This window comes from Perognathus longimembris, chromosome 12 (genome assembly GCF_023159225.1).
Source record: "Perognathus longimembris pacificus isolate PPM17 chromosome 12, ASM2315922v1, whole genome shotgun sequence".
NCBI classification, from domain to species: domain Eukaryota; kingdom Metazoa; phylum Chordata; class Mammalia; order Rodentia; family Heteromyidae; genus Perognathus; species Perognathus longimembris.
The window spans coordinates 50,726,860-50,748,652 of NC_063172.1; positions in this window are offsets into that span (position 1 = coordinate 50,726,860).

Genomic DNA, 21,793 nt, shown 5'->3' on the forward strand with positions numbered 1-21,793 from the left:
TATAGCTATCAAAATAAAAGCAGATTTTTTCAATAGAAAAAATACAAGCAAGGGGGCTTGATTTTAGGATGTAATTCAAACACAGAAAGTTAACAATTGCCAAGCCAGAATATTCTATACACCCAAGTTGTTAATCATGTAAGAAAGTCCCATAAAATGATTCCATGATAAATACATATGTAAATGTTTACTGGGTCATATATGTGCATATTAGTTAACATGGGGTACATGCAGGGGAAGATTCCATAGAATAATCTCTGAGTAGCTACATTGCAATTTAACAAAATGAAAATCAGGAAGCTGGAGCACACGATGTCAGGTGGGATAGGAGACATTCAGGTGAGGGTTAAAGACAAATAGAGAGGGTAAGGGTGAGGGAGAAATAGTTGTAATACTCAATGTACATATATGAAAATGTAACCAGTAAACTGAAGGGATGAGTGGATTTTGGAAAGACAGGTCAGGATAATATAGGGGTGACACTTGTCAAGATGTGTTGTACTCACAAACTGAACTGCTGAGTTGAAACCTCTATGTACGATTACTTAAAGATTTACAAATATAAACATGTGGCTGCTAAACTATATGTTAACAGTATATCCATACAGAAAGTACTTAACTGTCTTCTAATGGCTCTATCATTTTGTATTCACACCAGTAATAACTGAGAGTTCCTGTTCTGTGTTCTTGCTAGCGTTTGGTTTTGCTAGTGTTTCCATCTGACCTATGAAATGCTAAGTTAATTCACTGTTTAGGAATCAGAGCTTATGAGGTGGGAGTATTATGAGCATTGCTAATTTCACAATCATCATGTAGTCTTGGCCATTCGCTCTAGACTTTGTGTGGGTAGGTTTTTTTTTTTGGAAAAATTGATTACATTCCACAGTATAATTTGCTGGAACTTTTTTTTTATCACACATGATTGTTGCATCTTACTGTGTTATTTTTTTGTTTTCTGAATCTTTTTATGTTATTTTTTATTTTATATATGCTGATATGATTCATGAACTGATCTTTTCAAACCTGAGACAAACCAAACTTGGTTGTGATGTGTAATCTTTATAATATATTATATTCTGTTAATGTTTATTATTATTATTAACTAGCTGTACAAAGAAGTTTAAATTCCATGTTATAAGGACAATGCTTAGTACATGTTTCTGCTTCCATTGTTCTTCCCTTTATATTTCCCCCTCCAATTCCTACCTCTAGTTACATGTTTCCATATTTAAATAAAGTATATGGAATTTAATAAGTGCATTTACTTATTCTTCCTCTCTCCATCCTATTTGCTGATTTTTTTTCAGAACATTTTCACTTTTGCACTTGAGAGATACTGGTCTATTGTTTGCATTTTGTGTGATATACTTGACTGATTTATAGTTCAACATTTGGGATTATGGCATTGGGTATTGAATTCTTTGGGGATAATACTCCAAACATTTGGTCAGGTATTGTTCAGGCATTATTTTAAGTACTTATCACCATGTGAATTTATGCCTTTTTATTTTGTCTGTCTTCCCCATGTTTTTGCCCCTGATGTCACTGTAACTGACTTTGATACCCTGTGTATTGTGCATACGTTTATCAGAACTAGCGAAGGGAAGGAGACAACAAAATGGAGAGAAAATGGGTAAAAGGAGAACCAATGCAACAGCAATAGTAATAAGACAATATGCTGTAAACCATGTGGGGGCAGGGGGAGAAACTGGGGAGGGGGAAGGTTGGAGATAAATGAGGGAAGAATTAACAAGTTTGATAAAAGTTCTCACTGCCTTACATATGAAACTGTCTAATCACAGTCCTTTTCCCAATACCTTCTCTATAGTTAGAAAGACAGGTATGGACCTCCTATCTGCCTTTTATTGTTGACATGTGGTTGTTTCAGTGTTTTGGCCTAGCTATCTTTAAATCTGATTCTCCTGATCCTCACCTCCCTTGTAGCTGAGATTTCAGACAAGCAGTCATCGCATATCTGAAGTCTACATCTCTGAGTTCATTTTCTTTTTTTTTGCCAGTCCTGGGCCTTGGACTCAGGTCCTGAGCACTGTCCCTGGCTTCTTTTTTTTTTTTTTTGGCCAGTCCTGGGCCTTGGACTCAGGGCCTGAGCACTGTCCCTGGCTTCTTCCCGCTCAAGGCTAGCACTCTGCCACTTGAGCCACAGCGCCGCTTCTGGCCGTTTTCTGTATATGTGGTGCTGGGGAATCGAACATAGGGCCTCCTGTATCCAAGGCAGGCACTCTTGCCACTAGGCTATATCCCCAGCCCCATGGCTTCTTTTTGCTCAAGGCTAGCACTGTGCCACTTGAGTCACAGCGCCACTTCTGGCCATTTTCTGTATATGTGGTGCTGAGGAATCAAACCCAGGGCTTCATGTATATGAGGCAAGCGCTCTTGCCACTAGGCTATATCCCCAGCCACTCTGAGTTCATTTTCTTATCTCTAAAATCTCACAGCCAATGTATACTATCATCAACACACTGTTTACTTTGTTCTTTTAAAATTATATGCCACTTAACTTTGACCTCTCTTTTAGTCATGCCCTTAAGATCCTATTGTATCAGCTCTATATGTAATTGCTTAAAAGGGTGTGCAATTGGTAGAGAAATGTTGGCAAGTCAACAGAAGAGGATGAACATGCTGGTTTTCAAACAACATTTACTTTTCTGAGTTTTCTTCGAGATAATGTAACTAGTGTCCCTATAACTTCATAAGGCAAAAATCCGCAATGAAAGTTTTACTAATAACGAGGTATGCATCATCTCACTTAATTAGGGAGCTATCTCCAGAGTTGATAATGACTCCTCAAAATTATGAGAAAGCCTGATTTTTGAAATCTTTCTTTCTTGCCTTCTCCCTGTGTAAGCTCTGTTGCCAAATTCTCTTGTATCATGATTGTAAGGCAGGTGCAGTAGTTAGCATGAACTGAGAGACAAGGCAACTAAGAGACAGGAAGGCCCAGTTTTTTCCAGTGCTCTGGGCAGTGGACAAAGATTTCCTCAACACCCTATCAAATTTTTCATCACATGGCCCCTATGGTTGCTGCTCATAATTTACCTTTCAATTTAGAGATGAGGGAAGGGTTGGACATCTGATCAACACCAAGGGTTTATTTTAACAGGGTCTAAGTCAAAATGTATATCCCTGGTTTCAATGTGTACAGGACCACACTCTGGCTAAGTCTAGTGGCTTTTTTTTCTTTTTGCCACTTTTGTGCTCTTCATTGTTACGTAAGAATCAAACATTCTAGATCCTCCAAGCCTGAAAATAAAATGTGGTGTGTTTAAATCCCATCTGCCTGTATAGAGTTCACAGGCCCATGATATTATCAAATATCTATTCTACCCAGAGAGACAGAATTGCAGTAATTTTTGTCCTATTATTGTGCATTTCACTGAGATTTTTCTCAGGAAGAGAGGCTCTGATTTCTATTTTTACTGACAGATTTTTGTACCGCTTGCCAGTCTTTAATCTACCCTCTCTTTTCTGGACCTCAGTTCTACTGGCGCCAGAACTAGTCAGTAACTGAATACTTCATCCATTGAAGTTAATTTGTTATTTTAACAACTCCATTATTGGGAAGATTTATGTAATAGTATTGAAATAAAAACATATTCTGGTTTATCCTAAATTTTTGCACTGAATTCTTGCACCATATAGGTTTATGAAACCCAATGTACAAATTGGTATACAGGAGTAAAATAACTTTAAATTTTCTGAATCCTCAAGTACTTGTGAGACAAAGATTTTGACATGAGACAATAGAAAGTTTAAGAATATTGATGCATGTCTCTAGGGAATAGAAGGAATATATCTGTGGAGATGCTTCTTCATTTGAGGAAATGAAGTGTTCTGTTACTAGAGTAGTGGGAAATGATGTTACACAGTTGTGTAGAGGTGATTTCAGTAAGGAATTCAGAGTTGTCAGTTTTATTATTTGGTATGAAGAAGAGCTATAGGAACATTTAAAACTAGGGCAATGATAGAGTTAAAACCTTGAACTATCAATAAGCTTCTAGAAGCAGATTGGACAAATAATTAGAGCTGGATGAACTTTATAATGGAGACATGATTAAGAAATTTCACATTTTATCCTGTAAGGCAAACAGTTAAGAATGACTAGGAAATTTGTGATCTAAAAATCATAGTTCTTGGTATCATGTATAAGATAATCAAATAACTATGACATACCATAATATGCTTGTGCAGTAAGATATATCCTTTATTGAGCATGTTAAATTTGAGGATGTGGGTCTGACTAGAAGACACTGAATTTGGATATAAGGTTGTGACATAAGGAAGATGTAGGTAGCTGTAACTCTGGAAGTAGAGATAATTAAAGCCCTAAGAATTTATAAAATTATCCCAGGGAAATATATAGACTGAAGAAAAGAAGGCATGAATGAGAACACAGAAGAGAAAGTGAAAAAAGAGTAATGAAATGGAAAAGAGACAAAACAGAATGAAAGTGTGAGAAAGCAAAACAGAGAAAAATACAGAAAAAAATCTATCTGCTGTCAAGTCTGTGAAGAATACTATTAGTAATCTAGGAGGAAAATCTGAATCTATTTGTAAAATGAGGGTAGAACCTAATTTGAATGTGTTTGAAGGTGAATGAATCTTGAGGGGGTAAAGCAGTAGGTATTGATAACTTTTTAAAAATATGTCTAGAAGAGAAAGACAACAGAAGCCAAAAATATTAAGAATTATCCTTATTTGAAAGAAAAAGGCTAAAACATAACCAAAACAAAACTATTGGGCTTGATATGTGAAGTTAAGAAAGTTGTAGGAACCATTTATTATGTTAACATAGTACTTTGTTGACTGACAACTCCTCTGTAGACGACTTAAATATTAAAAATAACATTACAATCAACAAATACCATTACAATTTTAAGTACAATAATGAGAAAACTATAAAGAAGGAATTATGAGGAGTCTAACTCCCAATAGCTACAGGAAGAAAGAAAATGCTGAGAAATAAATTTAACCAAGGAAATCAAAGACATTTGCTATGAAAATTGCAGAATCTTAGAAACTTATGATTAACAAAAAGTCTTCACTCCATATTCATGGATTGAAGAAATCATTATTATTATAAGAATGTATTTCCTAAAGCAACTCACAGATACAGGCAGTCCTCATCAAAATATTAATGACTTCATTTTGGAGGTAGAAATATTACTTTGGAAAACAAATTGCACCATTTCCTATCTTTTCTGCTGTATAAGACAGAGAAAATCGAAACATGTTGCCATGAGCAGAAAGCAGAAGAGTAATTATTGTGAATCTTCTGCTTATTTTTACCCTTTCTTATTCTCTAAATTTTAATAAATACATATTGAAGGATGCTCAAATTGAAGTTAATTGAAGTGGCTCTATACTTGGAAATACTAAAAAGAAGGAAACTTTCAATTTAATATTTGATCAAAGGCTACAAGTATGCTAGAATAGACAGCATATAGCTTGCTCCAATCTCACATAATAAAGAAAGGAGTAAAGACACCTTGCTATGATTTAGAGTATTTTTTTTTTTGCCGGTCCTGGGACTTGAACTCAGGTCTTGAGCACTGTCTCTGGCTTCTTTTTGCTCAAGCCTAGCACTCTACCACTTCGGCCACAGAGCCACTACTGGCTTTTTCTATATATGTGGTGCTGAGGAATTGTACCCAGAGCTTCATGTAAAAGAGGCAAGCACTTTATCACTAGGCCATATTCCCAGCCATGGTTTATAGAGTTATTTTGACATTAAAAAATATATAAAACTGTGACTAGAGCTGGTGTCTCACACCTGTGATCTTGGATACTCTGAACCTTGAGACCTGGAGGATCTGAGTTCAAAGTCTGTCAGATGGATAAGTCCATCAGACTCCATCTCCAATTAAGAAGCAAAAAGCTCAGCTTGAAAGTGTGGCTCAGTGCTAATTAATGAGCAAGAAAAGCAAGTGAATTTGTGAAACACTGAGTTCAAGGCCTGATATATTCTGCCCCCTCACCCACACCTAGTGTACAAAACTATAGATAGACATAAATCGCTGAAATATTTTTACAAAATATGGGGGCAAGTGTGGGGCATTTAAAGGGATGGGAGAAGCGTGAAAAAAAAGTCAGCATACATTATTTACAAAATAAACTATGCAACAGGAAGGGGACAGGAAGGGGAAAGTGCATGAAGAAGATACTCAAGAAAAATTATCCTCATGAGGAGAGATAGCAGAGGGAAAATGAATGAGGAATGGTTGCTTTTGAACTGTCACCTACCTACTTGAATTTGTTCCTTTATTGATGGTAATATTTTTATTGTAGGGAGTAGAGGTGATTCCATCTAGATTAGGGAACGAAGAAATGTCACTGGTCGAGAGGGTGGGTACTTTCGCCTCCCCGCCAAAATCAAACTGCCTGGGCCAGAGAGTTAGCACATTCAGGACCTGAAACTACAGCCCTGAAAAGAGGGCTAACCGGCCATGGACACAGCACAGACTCGGGAGGTGCCACCGTGCCCCAGAGGAGTCCTCAAATTGGGGATTATAAAGGTGAAAGTGTAATACAGTTGTATATTTTCCTATAACACTCTTAAGCTAGCACCTGCCCAATCTGCACTTATTCAGACTTAACCAAGTTTGTATGTTAAATTGAGCCATTAGTGTATTTTCATAAAGCTTATAGGTGAAAAGGAATGGTAAAGTTAGAGAAGTACAGAAATACAAGACATTATCAAATGTGAGAGGTGTTTCCAAGGAAAAAGGAATAGAAATAAAAACGAGGTTCACCTAAAAAAATCACTCCAGATAGGGGATCAGGAAAGGCTTCACTATGAAAGGAGATTAAATCGAAAGCAAATGACAAGCAGCACTTTTTCTAATGAGAACTAGAGAAAGATTCTCCCAGGTATAGTATAGGACAAATATTGTCCTGTTGGTGTTGATGTGAGAAAAAGCTAGGTATTCTATAGGACACAGGCCGTGGCTAGGATAATATATCAATCCAGAGCACTTCTATCCAATATCTTTCCCTCTTTGTCTTCTTCCCTCAGGGACAGAATGAGATGATTCACTTAGCTTTCCAGTTATTTTCTGTTTTTCCCACACAGGCTCTTCTGATAAATTCCTGTGCCCTTAACCTCTCCTGTATTGACTTCTTGTTGGATCCAGATGAACACCTGTGGTGGAGGAAGGCCTGAGGGAGCTGTCACCTAATGAAAGACCAGTAGGAGATGGAGGGAGGAAGCCAAGAGTGGAATTTGTGGAAGAACATTGTAGAGAACCAAAGCTTGACAGGCACCTAGTCTGTTGTGCTTAAAGAGAGCAAGGATGACAGCTAGGTTGACGATTGCTGACTGGACCATGAGAGGCAGGAGATGGACTGTCCTTTACCCTGGATAAGAATGAAGGAAATTACAGGATTTGGAATCAGAAAAAGAAATGGCAAGATCTAGCAGGGTTTTGATTGCCAGTCCTAGGACTTGAACTCAAGGCCTGGGCACTGTTCCTCAGCTACTTTTGCTCAAGGCTAGCATTCTACCACTTGAGTCACAGCACCACTTCTGGCCTTTGCTGTTTATGAGGTACTCAGGAATTAAACCCAGGACTTCATGCATGCTAGGCAAGCACTCTACCCTTAAGCCACATTCCCAGCCCTAGCAGAGGTTTTTATGTTATTGTTGTTGTTTTGTTTTTTTGGCTCTTTCCTGTGGCTGAGAATTACATTGCAACAGGTCAATGGTGGAAGCAGAAATTCCAAGTAGGAGAATACTGCAAGATCTAGGTCCAAGCTGATAGATTTGGCCAAAGGTGAGTACTCACTCAGGTTTTGGGTGTGCTTAAAGGGAAAGAAAGCTGATTTGCTGACCATGAGGTATGATATATAAGTGGGAAAAATGGTGACAGAGGTGGAGATAATAGTAAAAATGTTGACGTGAGAAAGAGCAGGAGGCTTGAGGAGAAAAGGTAAGCTTGCTATGTTTGTTTAATATGTACATGGAGATGTTAAGACACAATTGGACATATGAGTCTGATGTTTAGGGAAGTCTGAGCTAGAGATATAACTTTGGGAGCTCTCAAAAGGAAGATGGTATTTCATGCTGTGGAATGGGATGAGTTCATCAGGGAATGGAGGTCCATAGTAGAAAGGTTAGTTAATAGAATTATATATACACAAATAAATTTCTAACACTCACCTGTAATTTTATAAAAATAAAACTACCAGAATGTCTGTATCTCTTTTCCTCTGTGTTTTTCTGAGATGCAGATTTCAAACCAGCTTATTGAAAAACTCTGCCTAAAACCCAGGGTAATAATATTTTTACTTACAGGCCAGTGGGGCTAAGACCCAGGGTACTTCTATCCAATATCTTCTTCATTAGTATCCTTCTTGATTAGTAAAATTGAGAACCATAGATATAAGTGAATAAAATGATGTATATGTAGTTTTGCCACTTGCAGAACTGAAATCTAATATTAAGGCCGTAGGCTAATTTGCTTAAGTTCATTTCTCTGTTCATATATTTTTAATAATGGAGTTACATTCACCAATATTTTCCATTTTTCTCTATTTCTGCTCCCTTAAGAATAAGATATAGGGAGGGTAAAAACTAGGAAAAAGTGAAGTAAGGGGTGATTTGACCCCAAAGAAATAACTCATTGCCTGATTTATGTAACTGTAACTCCTCTGTACATTGCCTTAAAATAACAATAAAAATTTTATTGAGAAGTAAACCAAAAAAGAGTAAATACAACAAAATCAACTTACTTTATTCTATATATAAATTTTTATGTTAGCTATTTTAATCTGACACGCTGAGCATGTCTGGGTAATAAGATGTAGAGAATAAATTTTAGGATTATATGCCATGCACAACACCTCTTTTACCGTAATGAGGTATCTGGCTACATATAAACAGAGGTTCCACAAAATGTGATCTATTATGGAAATTTACTCATCCATCAGGCAGAATTTTGTATCAGTTGCAGGGAAATGAGTAGATCTGTAAAATATTATGTGAAGTGAAGTAAGTCAGACTCAGAGACAAAAGGTTTTTCTTTCCTTAGTAGAATTTAGATCAAAATTATAAACATAGGGGCTGGGAATGTGGCCTGATGGTAGAGTGCATGCCAAGCATGCATGAAGTCCTGGGTTTGATTCCTCAGCACCCCATATAGAGGAAAAGCCAGAAGTGGCACTGTGGCTAAAGGTAGAGTGCTAGCCTTCAGCAAAAGAAGCCAGGGACAGTGCTTCAGCCCTGAGTTCAAGGCCCAAGACTGGCAAAAAAAAATCATAAACATATAACACATTTATTTACACATTTACATATATGTATGTATATATGTAGTATAATCTAAACTGTTGTATATGCAAAGGAGAGTTATAATTGGTAACTCTCAAACAATTTACTGATAGTTTAATAAAATGACATACTAGGAAACTGAAATGTGTTGCTGAAGGAGAGAGGGAGGTTAAGGGGAGGGATAACAGATGAATAGAGAGAGCAAACATGGGTCAATAGGTCCCAATATTTCATCTTTACATGTGAAAATTGAACCAGGAGATGGTGTGGGTCAGGAGAGAGGGGCAGAACTGTTGAAGGAGCGTCATCGAATAAGATGAATTGTACTCATAAACCAGCATGTTGAACTGGAATTACTTTGTTCCATGAATTAAAGGTTAAAAAAAAATAGACAACTCTAAGGTACATTCAGCAGAAAAATCTTTCACATAATTACACATGCAAAATTATTCATGTAACAGCTCATTATCATAGCCCGAAGTAGGAAATTCAGAAAACGGAACTCTGGTAATGAATTGTGATGTTTTTACACCACGCATGAAGTGAGATCTCCCTAATTAGTGCACACAAAGTCTTCCCCTTCCTTTTCCCTATCATTTGAATCCATTTTGGGTCCTGCTGAACTTTGCTGTTTTCAGTTGAACTATTTGGGCTTTTGCCAGTTGTCTGACAACAAAATTTTGATGCCTTGATCGGACCTTTCCTAGCACTGCAAAAATTGTATCAAATGAAGTAAAGCAGACCCAAAGAAACATAGGCTGCATGTTCTCCCTCATTTGTAATTATAGAATATGTCTGTAAATCTACACGTTAATCCAATGGATAGTAAAAGGCAAATAATTACACTTGGCATGATTAATTAAAGAGCATTCTAAGCATTCCTACACTTAGAACAAAGGAGGGTATTCTTAGGAGAGGATCACAATGGCTCAAATAGCTATGTGCATACAACCATCTAAAATAATGCTCATTGAAATGAACATCAAGAAGTGGAAACAAGAGGGTTTCTCATTAAACTGTTTGCAGTTATTCCTTTTTTATCCTTTAGTTTATTTTCTGTTGTTACTGTTTAGTATTTCTGTACCCTTGGTCTTGTATATAAGTTTACCTGATTTAGCGAAGGGAAGGGGAAATCACAGAAATGGTGGGACAAAGGATGGACCAACTCAACAGTGATATTCACTAGACGATATGTTGCCAATGAACTTTCCAACTTGGGGGACAGGAGGTTGGGAAGGGAAAAAGTTGGAGAAAGTGAGGGAGATGTAACACTGTTCAAAAAGTAATGTGCTGATATAACTGTACCCCTCTCTATGCACATCACTTTTACAGTAAAATTGAACTTTAAACATACATAAATAAATAAAATGTTAAGTACAGGGCTCTGAAAACAGACATTGTACTAACAATGAGCCAGTACGTGATGTAGGAAATGAGGGTATTTGTTGGAAATTTCTGTTTTAGTTAGTTCAAGAATGAAAAGCCCTAAGTCTTGTCCCCATGGATGAATTCTAATTAAGTGGTCTATTAAGAAAAGGGAAAACAAACAGGAGAAAGAAGAGTTGCCTAAAAGTGTACTCTGAAGTAATATAATTGTTTGATGTTACTGAGTATCATTATGCATATGTGTGCTTGTATCTAAGGATTGACTTGATGGAGACAAACAGTCTGAAAGCACTGGTTGTCCTATTGGACAAACATTCTTGTTTCAGCCACCAAATCTAGCCTTTCACAAAAGTCTGAAAGAAGCAAATTAGACAGAACTTAACCTGCTTCTTCAATTCCTAGACAGAACTGACCAATGTACTTGAGCCAGTAATTTATATTCTTGCATTTTCTTGAGGTCATGCATGCTTCCATGTAAGCATGCTTATTACAAAATGTTTTTTAATATGTGAATATGTCCCTATCTTTTTGTTAATATCTTCAGCTCTTCTTCCATGGTTTTTCTTTTATCGATACTATAATCTTCAAGCAGAATGAACTAAAATGCGGGAATTCAAGAATTAAACCTGAAGCTTCAAAAATTAAATTTGAGGCTTGAACTGAATCTGCCACTGTGACTGAAAAGGGTATCATTGACTTTGATTAATTGGGCAATTGATCTTTATCTGTTTCATTATGTCTTTTGTGTAGTTTGGATCAAAACATTCAACAATATTCGTCCCCCAAGCTTGGCATCCTGATTTCAAACCTCAGTACTATAAATATTAAATTCAAAGTGGCAAAGAGAATTTTATTGGAAAAAGAGACAGTTATGTTTAAATTCAAACTTTATGAGTTAACTCAAGTTGGAAGGATGAGACTTCAAAAAATGCAGCGGGTACAAAAGTTATAGAAAGTGAGTAGGGGCATGTTTATGGATAAAAAAGTGAAAGGAAAAAGAAATGCTTTCCAATGAGAAATGATTTTTTAAGGCAAGGTTTGTCCTAAATACTTCAAAGTAGACAACAAGTTAGGACAAAAAAAATCAGGGGGGGCTGCTGATATGGCCTAGTGGCAAGAGTGCTTGCCTCACATATGTGAAGCCCTGGATTCAATTCCCCATCATCACATATACAGAAAATGGCCAGAAGTGGCGCTGTGGCTCAAGGGTCAGAGTGCTAGCCTTGAGCAATAAGAAGCCAGGGACAGTACTCAGGCCCTGAGTCCAAGCCCCAGGACTGGAAAAAACAAACAAACAAACAAACAAAAAACAGGAAGCTGAAAAGTTTGTGTCAATTACATGAATCGGTCTTATGTATATGAAAGATGGAAGTTAAAAATGTTTATGAGTTTGTAGCATTACATTTATTATAAATAAATATATAAATTTAAAAACTATTAAAGGACATTCTAATGTCAAATTTTAATATAATAATGAAAAATAAATCTAATTCTGTGTGTTTATATTGACAATATTGTGTTTAAAATGCATGCAAGAATCCAATGCATATGTAATAAAATTAATAAGAGGGAGCAAGGGTTCGGTAGGTTAGGGATGAATGAGAATGTTGAAAGGGATGACATTGATCAAGATATATTATATTAATAAACTGCTTTCTATTTAATAGGCAACTCCTTTTTACAACTACTTAAAGATAATAAAAATAATTCTCTAGTTAAATATAGGTTTGTGTGTTTCTTTATTCAGTAATAATTTGAAAACACAACTGGTCCAAAGGAAAGATTTTGTATTTTACACAAGATAATCACTTGTTAAGTTTTGCTTACTTAGAAAACTGAACCTCATTGAATCAGAATGCAATCATACATGTGTCCATATTGTCTTTAGGAGTATCACCATACATCTATGATGAAACAAAATGTCTTAAGTACTTCTACCACTCTTAGTAGCTAATTGTCTGTGACTATTAGGACTTCGTGCTTGTACATAATCTGTATCTTTTTTTTTGGCCAGTCCTGGGGCTTGGACTCAGGGCCTGAGCACTGTCCCTGGCTTCTTCTTGCTCAAGGCTAGCACTCTGCCACTTGAGCCACAGCGCCCCTTCTGGCCATTTTGTGTATATGTGGTGCTGGGGAATCGAACCCAGGGCCTCATGTATACGAGGCAAGCACTCTTGCCACTAGGCCATATCCCCAGCCCTCTTTTTTTTTTTTTTTATTGGCCATTCCTAGGCCGTGAACTCAGGGCCTTAACACTGTCCCTGGCTTCTTTTTTGCTCAAGGCTAGCAGTCTGCCCCTTGAGCCACAGCGCCACTTCTGGCCATTTTCTGTATATGTGGTGCTGAGGAAGCGAACCCAGAGCCTCATGTATAGGAGGCAAGCACTCTTGCCACTAGGCCATTTCCCAGCCCCCATTATCTGTATCTTTGCAGATTTTTTATCTTTAAAGAAGATTTCAGCTTAAAAGCAGATTTAATATTTTTACTTATTTTTTTGTTGGTCGTGGAGCTTGGACTCTTGGTCTGGGAACTGATCATGAGCTCTTCAGCTCAAGTCTAGCAGTGGACTTTCCTGCCTAGGCTGCATTTGGACCCCACTCCTCAGCTCTCAAACTCCTGAGTAGCTAGGATTATAGGTGTGATCCATGTGCTCCCAGCAGGAGACTTAAACTTAGAAGCAGATTTTAATCTTAAAGCAAATTTAAATTTAAAAGAAGGTTTGTAAAACAGTCTTTGCAGATTTTAAACCTAATTCTCCCTTGCTACATTAGGCCTGACTTTCAGATCCAAAGATGGCGAAGGATAATTGATATTTTACCTGTTACTAATCAGGTTTATGTAGTTGGCACAACCTAGCATTTAGACAATCCTGCTGTGTAAAGATTGGCCTACATCTACATATTTAAGCTAAACAAAGGACATATATTGATGAAAGGCATTTGTACATTAAGAATAGGACTATCTGAGATCTCTGGCACGGTCTCCTTAACTTGTAAGAGACTGAAATTTTCACTTTTGTCAGTCAGTGGTAAGAATTTTGACAATATTTTGTCTACCTATGATCTTACCAAGCCAAATAGTGTATAGTTTGCTTTAAGAATTAAAATAAAATTAATGTGCACATGTGAAATCAGAATTACTGTAATGTTGATACTGGTTTCTCTACATGTTTAAGGGCCATATAGTTCCAATAATGTAAATCTTTTGTAATACAAAGCTCAGGCAGAATTTTTATGCAGTTGGTATCTTCTTACCACAAAACCATCAGCGATGCTAGTCCTATGTAGGCCTGTGTTCATGTCATCATAACTGTAACAAAGAGAGCCTAAGAGTGCTGATATAATTTTGTCTAGCATAATATTTACTCTGAAATGCTATATTTACCTTGAAATTTGTACACAGGTACTTCACTGTTTTAACCACAACTATTCTAAAGTTATCTCATTACTGTTTTGATCTTCCCCTTGAGCATTTGTAACCAAATACATGACAAATTACTCTAACATATGCTTATTTATCAAATAAGTTGGCCTCCAAATATTTTGTTTTTCATCTGTCTTATGTAGCTTTAAAGATCTTGCAGTAGTTTGACATTCTGAAGAAGTACAATAATATTTGACATGACCGCTGATGGTACCTCTAACCACATTTGAATTTGTCTATGAATTCAGACTCTTTTAAGCATGCATACTTTTCTCTGCCTAATCCTTCTTATTTAACTCAAAGCAAATGTCTATACCTCAAAAGATGGCTAAAGTGTGTTGAAGAGTTGTGTTTTGTGGCTGCCTGTAGTAATCGGTCTTTTTACTCCTTTCACCATGTCTCAGGCTGGGCCTGACAAGTGGAATTCCTGAAGTTTGGGTCTAGGGTATAAATCCCCCATTTTACACTCATTCACCCTTTGAATAAATGGAAAGTTACTCACAAAGGGATAAAGCAGTTCAACAATATTTTAGTTTCCCCAGAATTTTTTGAAGAACAAAATAATTTTAAATACTAAACTGTCAAGGTTTTGAATCTATCTAATATACCCATACACTGAAATGGAGACAACATTTTACAATTTTTTACTAAGTGATAAGTGGAAGCTCAAAAACATTCCTGCAGAAGTAGAAAGTAGTATAACAGTAAGTAGACACTTAGACAGAGCAGAAAGAAAACAGAATGAGATCAAAATAAAGGATACCAAAACATAGTGATACATGGGAGAGTATTTCTGATGTTCTCTTGTACACTAGACTGAATATAAAAAATAAAAACGAATGTTAAATTTCACAAAAGTGAAAATAAATACAGTTAAATGTATGGAAAGCAGTAGTAAATAATACAAGTTATGCATATGTATTTTGGATTTGAAAATATCCCAACAGACACAAGGTTGGGAACACTAAATGGTACATGAAACATACACAATTTTTAATGTCAAGAAATAAGAAAAAGTAGGCAATAATGATTCATACTTGTAAACCCCAAAACTTCAAAAGATTGATAACTAGAAGATAGTAGCATAAGAAGATAGGACAAGCCAAAACATTCACAAGACATTACCTGCAATTACACAGCAAAATGCAGTCTGGGGTATCGCTCAAATAAATGGTAGCACACTAGACATGAGAAAGAAAGCTAAGCCCATGGCCTGGCCCTGAATTCAAGCTATAGTAGCAGCCCACATGAAAATGCAAGTACACAAAGCATAAACAAAGGAAAGTTAAAAAGAAAAAGAAAGAAGCATAAAAGAAAGAAAGGGAGGAAGAATGGAAAGAAGGAAAGAAGAAACAACAAACATGGGAAGGAACAAAGGCAAAGAAAATTGACATTGTAGTCTGAACAGGCACTAAAAAAGGTAAGAAACAATCCAAACAACAAAAGTGAGCATTTGGTAAAGTAAGCCACACTCACAGTTAACAGGAAGAAGGAAATATTAAATATAAGAGGTGAACTTTGTAAAAAAAGAATCAACTAATTAGAACCTTAGTTTTTTGAAAACACAAGAAAATGAAGAATCCCTTGGTTAAACTAACCAACAAATGGATGGCAATACCACAAATTAATAAAATGAGAGAGAAAAGACTGGGAAATATGCACGTGGAAAAGTCAGAGAAAGCAGGAGCTTGAGGACTAGCAAACACATTGAGAACTGTGTGGCAGGAAGAAGGGCCATAGGGGGTCAAGGGTTAAACCTGATAACCTGAAATTTCTCAGAACTGCAAAGTTCTGATGAGGGCTGAGTGGGTAAGAAGTAGAGGGGGAAACACAGCCCATTTCACAGGGGCTCAGAAGGCCCAGGACAACTTGGATTCAGTCTAGGTTGCAGTGTGAGGAGAAAGGCTAACTGGATGGAAAGCAGAAGTGAGAGGAACAGGGTGCCTGGAGGATGCAGCAATTTCTACACTGGGCTGGCAGAGTACAAGAAGATGCTGAATAGGAGCCCAGATACTGGACCAAATCCAGCCAGGACAGGAGATCATGTGGTAACCTGACAGGATCAGAGACCCTGGAGGAAGTAGAGACATTGTGAAAAAGGACTGTGTGGAGTTGGATGTAAAGTACCTTGCAGGTGCTATCTTATAGATGAACGTAAAGAGAAGTGTTGTGAGGTATCAGAAAAATGAGTGTAGGAGAGGAGAGGAAGATAGCACTGTCACAATAGGGAGGCCCCCCACTTATTCCAACCAAATAGTGAGCTGGGAACTCCAACATCCAACGCCCATCAAGACACCAGCAAACCCAACAACCAGAACAAACAGAGAAATTCAGGAAATGAAAAAGAACAGAGGAAGAAACAAAAAAAAGCCTATAAGCCACAAGGAGCTGGAAAATCTCCAGCGTACCCTCCCCACCCCGGCCCAAACAGGGCCAGCCTGGGAAAGCTGTCCCAGAGCCCGGGAATGAGGACTGCAGACCATCAGCGACCACAGAAGCAACAGTGGAAAAGTCCCGCCACCCGTGCAGAGACCAGACAGCAGGAGCTCCATGGGCCCCAGACTGCATGTAGACTGGAACAAGCCAGATGGTGGCACAGGTCTGGCAGTGCAGGACCGAACCACTGGGACCAGACAACAACAGCAGGGGAACCTGGCGTTGTGGATATGGAGAACCAGACAACTGGACCACCACCACCGCTGCTGCCAAATGATCACCACACCACAGCCCAGAAAAGCCCACAGCAGCGCAAGACACACACACACAATCCAGGACCAGTAAGTCACCCATGGCCCCCTCCTCAAATGGGGGATCAACACTGGCAGAGACCCAAAACCTGATGTAGAGCTCATCACAAGGGGACAAAGAAGCTAGAGCCCCCTCCCTGTCCCTCCCTACCCCAAGGGAACCAAAGAGCCCCATATCTGGTGGCTCTAGGACCCTAAAGCTCCTGGGAGGACACAGGAGCTAGCAGCAGGAGGAGCAGCACCCAACAAAGTGGCCGGGAAACACCTTAGGCCAGCATCCCCCAAAAGCCCAGCTGGGGAGCCTTAATCTTTTTGCACAAGCCCCCCCAGGAGGAACCCATGGACTGGTAGGCATTTGAAAGCCACCTGAGGTGAACTGGTCTGTGCGGACTTTTTCAAAATCAGTCACAGGCTTGCTGGTGGGCAATACCAACCCAGCAGGGTCACTTGGGCCCGAACACACGCCCATCCCCCCCGCCCCCCACAGCTGAGGCGGAGAGAGTCTATGGGCACCAACCCATGCCCAGACACTGGAATCTGTTGGGAACCACACATACCAGCCCTACAGTAAATTAATTACAGAGCACAAGCACCCTCTAACAATTCAGGGCAGCCCGCCCCCCCCTCCCGCAAATGAAGCACAAGCTTGCACAAACACGTCACCCCAGAGGGCGTGTGATCAGCATGCTAGGTCTCCAGCAGGACAGTCCCGCAGCCACTCCCCCGCAGGAGTGCACAAGTGGGCTAGCTTCCCCTTAGCAGCAACCCCTGCTCTGCTAGGCTCACTCCGCACAGGTGGGTGGGCCACCCCTCAACAAAAACACCTGCACTGACAGGCACACTCCACACAAGTGGGCGAGCCATTCTTCAGCGGCAATACTCAGTCTGAGAGGTGAGCTCTCCTGACCCACAGCAACCTGAGGGGAAAGAATCAAAGAAGAGAAAAGCCTCCATGCCACGCTGAATCAGCAAACAGCGAACCCCCAACAGGGGCACACAAGGGTCAGCACAATACAGCGGCAGAGCCCGGTCCTGCAGAGAAAACCACAGAACCGACCCACCCCTAACTGCTGTGAGGGTAACCACCATGGCAACCACTGAGACAGTCATGCTCACCCACAGGGCTGTAAGGTTCAACAGCCAAACTCAAACTCAGTGCCAGTATACAAGCAAGTCCCCGCTGGCGGACCAGCAGGAATCAGCACAAAGCCAAGCCAAGGCCGCCACCAACAGACCCCTGAAAGGAAGTGTACAAACTCCAGATGCGTAAATCACAAAGAAATATTACAAATTTTATGAAAGGTCAAGACACCCCACAGCTCCAAAAAACAGTACAACCACAAAGAGGAGATGAAGAATAAAAAAACAATTGAGGCTAAGATCTCAGAAATCATCGAAAGCCTCAGGAATTAATTCAAAAAACAATTCCAGGAGCTTAGAATGGAAGTCTAGAAGGACATTCAGGAAGTCAAGAAAGAAATGGAATGAAAAATAGATACAGTCTACTCCTCTTTTAAAGAAGAACTAACATCCAGAGAAACGAAATGCATGAAAAACTAGATTCAAGACACAACCCATTAAGAGAAGAAATTACCACAATGAGAGCTAATCTGGCTCACTCACCTCAATGCAAACCACACTCAAAGCCAAGTCACAAAGAATTGATCATCTTGAATATTGAGTCTCTCTTTTGTGTGATGATTCAGCTGATAAGGACCAGAAGATTACCGCACTCCAAGAAACTGTCAAACTCGAGGGAAGACTAATCCAGGAGATAGTGGACAGGGAGAAGAGATATAATCTGCATATAACTGGAATAGATGCAGAGAGGAGTACCAGAGCAAAGACATAAAACACATATTCAATGGAATTATTACAGAGAATTTCCCCAATCTCAAAAGGGAAAACCTCACCCAAATAACAGAAGCATATACGACACCTGGCAAACTGGACCCCAAAAGACCCATCCCCATACACATTATAATCAAGGCCTCAGATTTCAACAATAAGGAACAAATTTTGAATGCAGCCAAAACACAGAAAGAACTATATTACAATGGAAAAAAGATCAGAATCATGGCAGACCTCTCCACACAAACTTACAACGCACAAAGAGCCTGGAAGAACAGAATCCAAGTCCTCCAGGCCAACAACTGCCAACCCAGATTTAGATACCAGAAAAGTTAGAATTTACTTTCGAGGGAAAAACCAGATCTTTCCATAGCAAAGAGGAACTAAAGGAATATGTGAATAAAAACCAGCCTTACAGCAAATTCTAAGAGGGGAACCCCACCCAACAGAAAACGTACAGACCTCCACTCAGAAACAGAAAGAAACTACAATAGCCAGAGCCCAACAGGAAGAGCAGCTCAATAAAGACAAGAAACAAGGGAGAGGAAACATGGCCTAACAGGAAAATGGAAGGGAAAAAAACCACACCTATCCATGATCTCTTTGAATAGAAATGGTATAAATTATCCGATAAAGATGAGCAGACTGACACAGTGGGCCCATAAACAAAAAATTGCTATGTGTTGTCTTCAAGAGACCCATCTTACAGCAAGAGACAAAAACGGGCTCCAAATGAAAGGATGGAGCCAGATCTTCCGAGCAAACGCACCTACCAGACAAGCTAGACTTCTCATTAAAATCAGTTCAAAAAGATAAAGAAGGGCACTACATTTTAATACAAGGAAAATTCCAGAATCAAGATATCACAGTGATAAATTTATACTCACCGAACAAGAAGCCCTAAATATGTCAAACAAATTCTTTTGGAACCACAGAACAAGATAGAACCACAAACAATCATAGTGGGAGTTTCAAAAACTCCACTCTCTCCAAGAGACAGATCCAACACACAGAGGATTAGCAAGGGATTCGAAGACCTATGTAACACCATATCCCACATGGATCTGACAGACCTGTACAGAGTTTTTCACCCTACAAAGACCCAATACACATTCTTCTCAGCAGCCCATGGAACATACTCCAAAATAGATCGTCGTAGTCCACACAAAGTACCTCAGCAAATACAAGAGTATTGGCATTATCCCATGGATTTTATCAGATCACAGTGGAATCAAGATAACCCTCAATAACAAAGAATACCCCAGAAACTACACAAACACTTGCAGGCTAAACCCATCACTGTTTTCTAATACCTGGGTCACAGAGAAAATTAAGGACGAAAATAACTAATTCATAAGCCACAATGACTATAAAAATACATCACAAAGAAACCTATGGGATACAGCAAAGGTGGTGCTGAGGGGCAAGATCATTGCCGTCAGTGCACACGTTAAAATAATGGAATCAGAACAGGTAAATAACCTCATGATGCAGCTAAAACGTCTGGAGAAACAAGAAAAAATTGAATCTAAAACAACTAGGAGGACAGAGATCACAAAGATTAAAGAAGAGATGAATCTGATTGAGAATAGAAAGACTATTCAACAAGTAAATAAAACTTAAAGCTGGTTCCTTGAGAAAGTAAATAAAATTGACAGACCCCTTGCACGACTTAAAAAGAAAAGAAGAGTCTCATATCTGTAAGATCAAGGATTCCAGCAGAAAAATTACAACAACTACACACGATATTCAAACAATCATAAGGAACTATTTCCAGAACCTTTACTCACTGAAGAACAAAATTTTTTTACCAGAAATGGATCAATTCTTAGAGAAGTATAAACTGCCCAAACTGAATGAAGAAGAAATGAATCAACTAAATAAACCAATAACTTACAGCAAGATACAGGAGGTAATCAAGAGCCTCCTAACAAAGAAAAGCCCAGGCCTGGATGGATTTACCAATGATTTCAATAAAACCTTAAGTGAGGAGTTAATACCAACTCCTTAAACTCTTCCGTGAAATGGAAACAGAGGGAGAAATCCCAAACTCATTCCATGAAGCTAATATTATACTCATCTGCAAACCAAGCAAAGACCCAACAAAAAAAAGGGAATTACATACCAATATCACTAATGAACACAGATGCTAAGTTCCTCAACACAGTATTAGATAAAAGGATCCAGAAACTGATCAAGAAAATTATACATCATGATCAAGTAGGCTTCATCCCACAGACACAAGGATGGTTCAACATCCACAAATCAGTAAACGTAATTCACCACATCAACAGAGCGAAGACCAAGAGCCACATCATCATTCCAGCCAATGCCCAAAAATCCATTGACAAAATACAACACCCATACATTCAAAGCCCTGGAGAGAACAGGAATAGATGGAACATTCCTCAAAACAATAAAAGATATATACAACAGACTAACTGCTAATATCATATTAAATGGGGAGAAACTAAAACCATTTCCCCTAAAATCAGGAACAAGTCAAGGATGCCCACTCTTCCTGATTCTATTCAACATAGTACTGGAATCCCTAGCCATAGCAATAAGGCAAGAGGAGGGCATCAATGGGATCCACATTGGTAAAGAAGAAATCAAACTATCCCTATTCGCAGATGACATGATCTTATATCGGAATGACCCCAAAAAATCAGTCCCCAAACTGCTAGACCTAATAAACCATGTTGGCAAAGTAACAGGATACAAAAATCAACCCACAAAAATCAGCAGCTTTTCTGTACTCCCGCAATGTAGAAGCAGAAAAGGAAATTATGGAAATGATACCACTTACAATAGCTAAAAAAGCATAAATCACCTATTTAATGAGAAATATGAAAATCTAAAAAGGGAAATCAAAGAGGATACAAGGAGATGGAAAGACCTCCCGTGCTCATGGGTAAGCAGAACCAGTATAGTGAAAATGGCCATATTGGCCAAAGTGTTATACAAATTCAATGCAATCCCCATCAAGATTCCAGCTACATTCTTCACTGAAATAGAGAAAACAACCCATAAATTCATATGGAACAGCCAAAGACCTAGAATAGCCAAAGCAATACTAGGCAAAAAAATGAGTGCAGGAGGT